Raw genomic sequence first — 9,450 nt, forward strand, 5'->3', positions numbered from 1 at the left:
TTTAGGAACTGTTCTCACTTGATTTTTTTGTTTGTATCAAGTTTAGAAGAAACATAGGGGAGCTAGGCATTAAACAGTGGTTCCTGAATTTATACCTTCAGGCCTGGGAAACGTAAACTTTACACCTTGTTCAGAAATAAAGGGTGTCTTTTGGGAGAGGCTGCACTTAATTTCATGATAAACACAATGATGATGAAGATGATGACAACAATAACAACAACAACAATAAAAATAACAATAACAATAATGTTTTGTTTTGCCTTGGTTGTAAAAAAAACCCCACAAACAATATGATAAACAGTAGCATTGCCTCATTGGCTGCAAAAATAAATATATACATAATAAATATCTATAATAATAAATATATATAAATGTATTTATATATTTATTTTTGCAGCCAATTTATGAGGCAGAATTTTCTTGCCATTTTGCAATGAATATATATATGTATGTGTGTGTGTGTGTGTGTGTGTGTACTTGTTTATGCTACATTGTGGGGACCAAATGTCCCCACAAGGATAGTAAAACCTGACATTTTTGACATTGTGGGGACTGGCCTGTGGTCCCCACGAGGGGAAAAAATTATTAAAAATAGTAAATGATGTTTATCTGAAAGTGTAACAATGCAAACTGGTTTTCTGTAAGGGGTAGGATTAGGGTTAGGGGATAAAAAATATTGTTTGGTCAGTATAAAAGTAATAGAAGTCTATGGAAAATCCGCACAATTCACAGAAACAAGTGTGTGTGTGTGTGTGTGTATGAAGAGTTAAGATGCAAAAGCCTCTAAGTGCCGTCAAAAACTGTCCTCTAAAATGAGCATTTGTATCAGGCTCCTGTGTTTATGTTCAGTTATTTCACTTTAATGGCAATAAAAATAACCTATTCATTGGCATTAAAGTGAAATTACTGAACCTACACACAGGAGCCTGATAAAAATGCTAATTTTTAGCATTTTACACATACTGGTGGATTAACCGCAGAAACATGAAAACAATATTTTGGTAATAACCAATACTGTTTTTGAAGTTTATGGAAGCTGTGGCACAAATATTACATTGGGTTGGGTTAGGTTTATTTATATACACGCACTTTTTTATTTATTTATTTATTTTTATTTATTTTTGCAAGCAAGTTATGAGGTAATGTTATTGTCAACATGTATGTTTATAATATTCGTTATATATATTTAAAACAATTTTATTTCTACCAAATAGTTATTCAAGACATAAGCTGGCATTTCAAGATGTTGGCCTTTTATGAGATGTGAACTTCTTGCTATCTTTATTGCTGTGATAGAAATAACATGCTAAATGTTCTTTTATCGGTTGCTATGTTTGGCCTCTTCTGAGGTCCACATTTACACAGGCAGCATATCTGTCAGAAAAATATCGAAATATAAATCACACATTCATATTTTTTATATTTTCTTTCTTTCTTTCCTTCCTTCCTTCTTTCTTTCTTTCTTTCTTTCTATTTTTGTGAAATCACAGCCTATCATCTCCAGCGCCTATGACATGAACAGAGCATGTGACTGATGTGGGAATCATGGTGTGAATGCCATCTGATTCTGAAGACGTCTCCATGCGTGTCAGTGTCAGAAAAGGCCATCAAAGCAGTGGATTGTTTTCTTTCAAAAGGTTACATTTCCTAAATGAAGCCAAAAGCCCACCACATATACCATATTTTAGGAGAAAGCAGTAGAAATAGTGATTGCAGCTAGAGAACAGAATGCCTGGCTGCTCCACAGAAATTGCCATATTGGACGTATTTGTTGATCGTTATTACTATTATTGTCTAATAATAGTAAAAGGAAAAAGGGCAGCGTTTGTTCGTCGGTTAATCTGCACAAATTCAAACCAGTCGGGTGTTGAAGATGGAGTCACCAGCGAGGATGCAGGCTTTCCCATTCCAATATCTGATTCCACATGGCTGTTCTGCATGAGAAAGATTTTCATTTAGGAAATGAAGCCAAATGGCCACCTTCACCAACCCCTGCATTTATATCGCTGATGTCTCCACAGCCTGCACCTTCAGTGTGTTATTCAAGTGTAACATTGACCCATACTGTGCTATGATCAATATTTGAGCATACAATTATCATGGCATTGAAAGTTATAAGTCTATTTGGGTGCTATATACAAACATAATAGCTTTATTACTGTATGAGAAACAAACTATAGATATCTGAAGATTTTCTGATGAAAACAATCACAGCACAAGAGTACAGAAAATATGAAGTTATACATGAATACTAAATAATGGGTTAATATTAAATGTAAAAAAAAAAAATAGGCTGTCCATTGCTCTCTCTCTCTCTCATCTTTGTGCAGATTTAATATCCAGAGCCTTTGGTTCTGACAATTTATTATACAGACTGATGTCATTTGTCTGTTTGATTGCGTTCCCTTTTTGAGGGTCCACTTAGAACAGTGGTTCCCAACCCTGGTCCTGGAGGCACCTCAACACTGCACATTTTGCATAGCTCCTTTCGCTGACACACCAACTTCAGATCTTGGAGTCTCTACTAATGAGCCGATGACCTGAATCAGGTGTGTTTGATTAAGGATACATGCAAAACGTGCAGTGTTGGGGTGCCTCCAGGACCAGGGTTGGGACAACTGACTTAGAATATCAAGGCACAGTCTGACCCCAGCATGTCGCTACACGTCACACGATCTGGAACAAAACATTCAGTGAAGAAACCCATGTCCTCTTTGTGTGGTCTGGTGTTGTGCCAAGTGTTGACAGGTTTAGAACTGACACTATTTCCTGCTGAGGCTTGGGGTTCACTCATTCTGTAGACATTTTCCACACTTGTTATCAGGTTAATACTTAAAATACATCATTATAATAAATCACTCAATTAGATAATTACCCATTTGATACAGATTTTGGCGTAACACCAAACGTCATGTTGCTGAAGAAAAACTATAGAAAAAATATTTGCATTATTCTTTTCCTCTTGCTGACAATCAAAGAGAGCACCTCTGCAAAAGTTATTAACACATGTTCATGTTTTAATAATAGGCTACTCTTTGGAAAAAAAAAGAAAAAGAAAAGGATACCCCATCAATGTCATCTGGATTTTAAACTAACAGAGCACTGGCTAAGGTCTCTCTTTAAACATGAAAAACTGCATGTTAACAATTTTGAATTGTTAAATAAGCACAGGTGGAAAATTAGGGTTTCACAGATTTGACAGCACTGCAAAAAAAAAATCTTTGTGAGGTAGTTATTATAACCAAGCAAATGCTGCTATGTCCGGTCCATTGTTACTAGATATACATATAAGATATGTAAATTAATTAATACCGGAAGTTGCTAACCAAAATTGTCATATTTTGCCGAAATACTGTTACAGATGCTATACGTGGAGCCATAAAAGGAGATCTCTTTCGAAATATTCCTGTATTTATTTGTTTGTTTGTTTGTTTGACGACAGTGTTGGCTTTTGTTTCCACAGTAGAAACAATCATTTTAGTTCTGTGTATTTTGAAGAAAAAGTGGTTGGTATTTTTTGAAAAGGATAAGGGACAAGAAACATTCAAAAGTGTGCTTCTGCCATAAACATTGATGATCAGATGAGAGACAGACAGTCCGATAAGACAATTTTGGATTTGTTTTAGTGAGCTTGCGTGTAAAAAACAACAACATTCGTTTATTGGACTTCTATTCATAACACCATTCACAGAACAAATGAGTCGAATAAACAATGGAGGCGTCATTTAATGTTGTTGATTTTCTCTGTGTATTTGTTTACTTTTTGTTTTAATTGTCCGCTTTGACTCTCGCGTCTCGGTCAAAAGCGATTATTTCCGCTTCCAGCAGGGCAACAGCCAAAATTCCTCCTTACCAAAAACTCTCCGCGCTTTAATTACTTTATTAATTAAATTAAGAAGGAGGCTGAAACACCGCATTTTGTAATCCTATCACGTTAAGACTGCATGTGTGGAGCAATGTTGCCAAACGAAATATCAACAGAGTCATGATGTAGCCTAGGCTATAAAAACCTTTGCAATTTCACACAACAACCCTATTGAGTTTTCTATAAATAAATGTATTACTTAAATTATTTTGTATTCATTTGCTTAAAGCACAAATATATTTCCAAACATATTTTAACTTTTTTATGGTTACAGAGCAATTCACTTCTAGTATACATAGATTATACCTTACAACTGTACCATGATAACCATATTTTCTGCAAAAAAAATAAATAATAATAAAATAATAATAATAGGCATATTTTCTACAACTATTGCACTACAGTATAATAAACTATGGGGAAACCTTTATACTGCCAAAAAATATAAGATTTGACATTTCTTGCCTTTATTCTTTTAATAATAATAGCAGCTTTACCAGGTACAGTGGTAACAAAAACTGTAGTAGCAGCAATATTATTATTATCAATTTATTAATAATAATTAGGCTATTTTGTTAATAATAATAATAATAATAATGTTTTAATTTTACATTAAACAGGCCCACATGTAAAAAAATATATACAGTTCATATAAGCTATATAGCTACATTATTTAGATTTTATTTCATTTTTGTAAAATAAGAGGCAGTGGGAAACGGCTCATCTTCGCTGAACTAATAAATCAATTAAACTAAAATTCTAAAAAAGAACTATTTTGTTGCACTTGATGTTCTAAAAATTCTGCCTGTGGTTTGGCCATCGTGAAAAATAATTATTTTATTTTAAAGTCTATTATTAATTCCATTGATGGATGCAAACAGAAGCCCTGTGGTCCCAAGCGTTAAAAGATGTGACAAGAAGGGAGAAAGAGGAAGAAAGAGTGGACGTTGATGTCAGTTTATGTAAGACAAGTTTGGCCTTTGATCTTGGAGCGGAGAGTCGTGTGTAGCGATGCGGTTACATCGCCTCAGGTCACCGTGACAACAGCCACCTGCACAGTAACGCTGGCGCTCATCTCCCTTCAGAGCTTTAGAAGGCCAAACTCACCTCAAAATACAGCCCCACTTTCTAATGATTTTATTTATTTATTTATCGCAAATTAATACAGACTTTCCGTCGTGCGCGAAAAGTATTGTAATTAAATAACTGACCTCTGGGCCAAAATTATCTGAAACAAGCCACGGGCCACTCCGTATTAAATTAATAAGGTCTAAAACTTCATTCATTATTCTGCCTTTAGCCCTCTATCAATGGAACATGGCTTTATGAGGCGCGATTAAATGAGCTACATTTGTTGTTTTCTGAGTAGAGGTCAGAGAGTGCCGAACGGCGCGTCTATCGCATTGTTCAACGCTCAATTGTGTCTGTGTCGCCCATGAACCTCGAGACCTCAAATTATCGCCTGTCATCATCCAGCGCGTGCATGCACGTGCATTGTTGGTGTTACGAAAATAATGTAACATAATGTAATTGTTGGTGTTAGTGAAATTCTGCAGAAGTCTTGTTAGATGCTTTAAAAAAAAAATGCAATGCAGCCAAAACGTCTCGCCATATTTATTTATTTTATTTGGTAACACTTTTCCCCTGTACTATAAACATTATTAGACCTGCATTATTGTTTGACATGTCTAAATGTTCACTCATATGCATTTATAATAGACTATATATCTGAATTAATACTGTACTGTTTTTAAATAAAATATTTTAATAACTTAATATTTAAAGTTATTGTAGTGTTATTTGACTTTAATAAACCCAAACTTAACTCGGCTACGATTCTTGCACATGCTTAAAATGATTTTGGTTACATTTTATTTTAAGGTGTCCTTGTTACAGTGTAATTATACATTTAAGTACTGAGTAATATTAATTAACTACATGTACTACTTACTATATGGTTAGGGTTAGGATTAGGGTTTGGCTTAGGGTTACTTGCATGTAATTAGGCCTATGCATAATTTATTGTTATTATAATAGTAAGTGCATGTAACATGCAACAAGGACACCTTAAAATAAAGTGTTACCATGATTTTTTTTTTTTAAACTAAATCTGTATTCTGTATTTCACTTATCTCCTGAACCTCAAATCCCTTGACGCACTTAAACTTGTCAGCATGAGAGAGAGACAGAGATAGAGGGAGCGAAAGTTTTGTTTGAAAAGTGTTACCAACAAATTAACAGATATACGCGCCTACGCATAGACCCACTGCCCATATCTGAAGAGGGGAGCAGTTGTGTGTGTGTGTGTGTGTGTGAGTGAGTGAGAGAGAGATCGAGAGGAAGAAAGAGAGAGAAAGAGGAAGAAAGAGGGCATGAGCGCGCGGCTCTTTCTTGACTTTGCCCCATAATCGTTTCACGCTTCCTTCAGAGTCTCTTTTCCACCTAAAACGTTTAGTCTCACTCCAGTGAACAATTGCAACGGCGCAACAGGGAGCGGAAGAGTCACATTATTTCAAACTACCATTCGTCAAAACCACTGTTACAAAAAAAAGCAGAGAGAACAGCAACAGAGGATATAGGAGAGGGAACTTTTTTTTGTTCTCACCCCCCCCCCGCTCATCCCTCTGTCCAACCTCTAGCCACGGCATGGACTTGGACCAAAAGGGTCCATCTCTGCGCATCGGACGGTCGGGTAGGGCCTTGTTTCTCCATTTCACTTGAACTACTATTGTTTGTTCAAAGTTGTCTACTAATAAAACTGTCTCTCTTTTACAAAACTAAACTAACAAATACAGCATTTGTGCACTTACTACATGGGCTAATATGTATTTTATAAAACTGCTTGGTTTTTGGATTGACCCTTATATTGATATGAATTTTGAAGGTTCATCTTGTGACACTTTTAACATCAAAAATCAAGAACAACACGGGCCTAGAAATTCTATAAGCTTACATTTTGGCCACACCTTTGCTGACTCTGTGATTTTGACAGCAACGTGCTTTTGAGCTTGAAGTGTGCTGGGTTTAGGCCTATTTGCCGGGACTATTACAGTCCAAAGGGACATAATCAAAATTCAAACCCGTCACACGAAATTTCAAAACAAAACTATACGTGAAACCAATTACATTTCCTGTCACACAATGAGGTTGTTGAAAGATGTATGCTCCAATGGAAAAGGGTTGAGTCCGAGTGTGAGTGTCTATACTGCAGATGTTTTCATTCAGGATCCAAAAGCATGAATTATGACCGTTCATTCCATGGATTCAATAGCAAATAGTTCTGTGTTGTCATAAACGTTCGTCGTTCACGCGTCACATTTAGAACTCCCAATGAAATGGCGCGTGCAATCAAGATTTATGCGTAAATTCTGTCGGTGTTGGTGCTTGTTACTTTGCTAAACGTGAGATACACAAATCGCACAGTAGTCAGAATTGATTGTTGTCATCTAGAAATTGTATTGTGTTAGTATAAATCTATAGATAAAGGGGACATGCATTACTTTTCTTCATAACATAATGAAAAATGAGACGTTCTTAAATTGCTCTGTCAACTAAAGCGGGACCTAGACAAGTTTAAACTAGTTAAGGTGGTTCATCTCACCTGGTTCAAAACGATACGCCCAGCTATCCTTGAAGACTATAAATAATATTATTATGCGACATTCTAGTAGCCTATATTTGGTTCTCGTGTTTTTATTTGTCTGGTGATTTTTTTTATTTTTATTTTTTTTATTGGCATACTGTTATCCGTTTTGCCTTTCTGTGTCATAAATACATATTTGATAGATAGGCCACTGCCTATAACTGAAGGAATACGCCTAAGCTTAAACATCTGATAGTCTTGTAGTCCTTTGGTTAGAGGTTCTGTGTGTTTCACACAATTTGTAGAATTGATTTAACTTTCGATTTAACTAAAACACAATCTCCACTTCTCACGAATACAATATGAGAGTTTGTGTCAGTGACGTGATTCATTGCATATACGGCCAACATGGAGTGGACTGGAAACCATGCTTGGCTTTGACTTTGATACTTTGAAATATTTACAATTAGCCTATTATTAATAAATATTCAGATTTGTGCCGACTTCTGAACACTTTTATAGAAATGTTATATTTTTGTTTACTATTAATTATGTTTATGTTCTTAAGATTACCTACGTAAGTGATCTGAGTCCGACTCATTATTGCCTTATTAATTTTTTCAAATTTTCTTTCATTTATTAATTAATTCAAAGCGTTAAATATTTTAATAGATTATGTTGTTGATTTAACAAATGGTTTGAATGATAAACTTTTATTCAAAAATCCAAACCAGAAAGCAATTTTATACATGATGTTAGTTGTTTTAGTTTGACTTGTTTGAATATTTAATTTGCTAAATATATGTAGAAAATGAATTTTGGGTAAACTCACAAGCAAGAATTTTCCCAATAAGACAGAATATGTATTGAGTATTGAGAGTATCACTTGAGCCACAGATGGTATTTTTTGGGGAAAAAGAGGCAGACTATATAAACTAAAATAATTAGGCTAAGATAATTTACTCGAACAATTTTAATCGTTTAATCAGTCTAACGTTTTACAACCATTATTGTTAATCTGTGGTCCGCGTTTGTCTCTCAACATAAGGAACAAAACAACACAACTAACAAATAAATGATTGAGAAATGTCAACTGAAAGCCTAGGCCTTCGAAAGAACATGGAAGTGTTCAACTTAATTGTTATTGTAAGTAAAATAACTTAATGATTCCCATATTTAAACATATTATTAAATTTAAAACGGAATAGGCTGCAAAATATCTGCAAATAGCGCTATTATATATTTTAATATTGCAACACGTTTATCATTATATACTGTGATTTCACAAGTGTATAAGTGAGCGTGTGTGTATGCGTATAAATGTGTGTGTGTGTGTGTGTGTGTGTGTGTGTGTACGGGTAAATATGGTTTATGAGGACACAAATGTGTATAATGACACGGGTACTACCATGTAAACATGGTTTATGAGGACACTTCCTGTGTCCCCGTAAAACAAAAGGCTTAAAAAACATACAAAACGGTGTTTTATGAAATTCAAAAATTGCCAGTAGTTAATTGCCTGTAAGGGGTAGGTTTATGTGTAGGGTTGGTGTAGGGCGATAGAAAATACAGTTTGTACAGTATAAAAACCATTACGCCTATGGAGAGTCACTGTAAACCACAAATGCAAGTATATGTGTGTGTGTGTGTGTGTGTGTGTGTGCGTGTGTGGCAAGCTGACGTGATCCAGCTTCTTCACACGAGACCAAAGGTTCGCCCCCTCGTGGCACTCATGGCGCACCGCGCGGGAATCTTTTCAAGCCTTACAGAATAAGACGAATATGTGTTTGAGCACATGAATTTTGAGCATGAGCCACATGATTCCAGCGACTTAAAAGTTACCTTATTCTGACCTCACAGGCAAATGCATTTAGGGCAGTTGTGTCTCTGTTCTTTAAGTGTAGGATAACACTGTGACTGATAACAGAAGATGCACGAAAACTTTCTCCAAAATGTTAATGAGTTAAGGTTTGCATTGTATCCAGGCAAAGAAACATATCTG

This window comes from Sinocyclocheilus rhinocerous, unplaced genomic scaffold, assembly GCF_001515625.1.
Source record: "Sinocyclocheilus rhinocerous isolate Xijiao unplaced genomic scaffold, SAMN03320098_v1.1 scaffold1648, whole genome shotgun sequence".
Taxonomy (NCBI): domain Eukaryota; kingdom Metazoa; phylum Chordata; class Actinopteri; order Cypriniformes; family Cyprinidae; genus Sinocyclocheilus; species Sinocyclocheilus rhinocerous.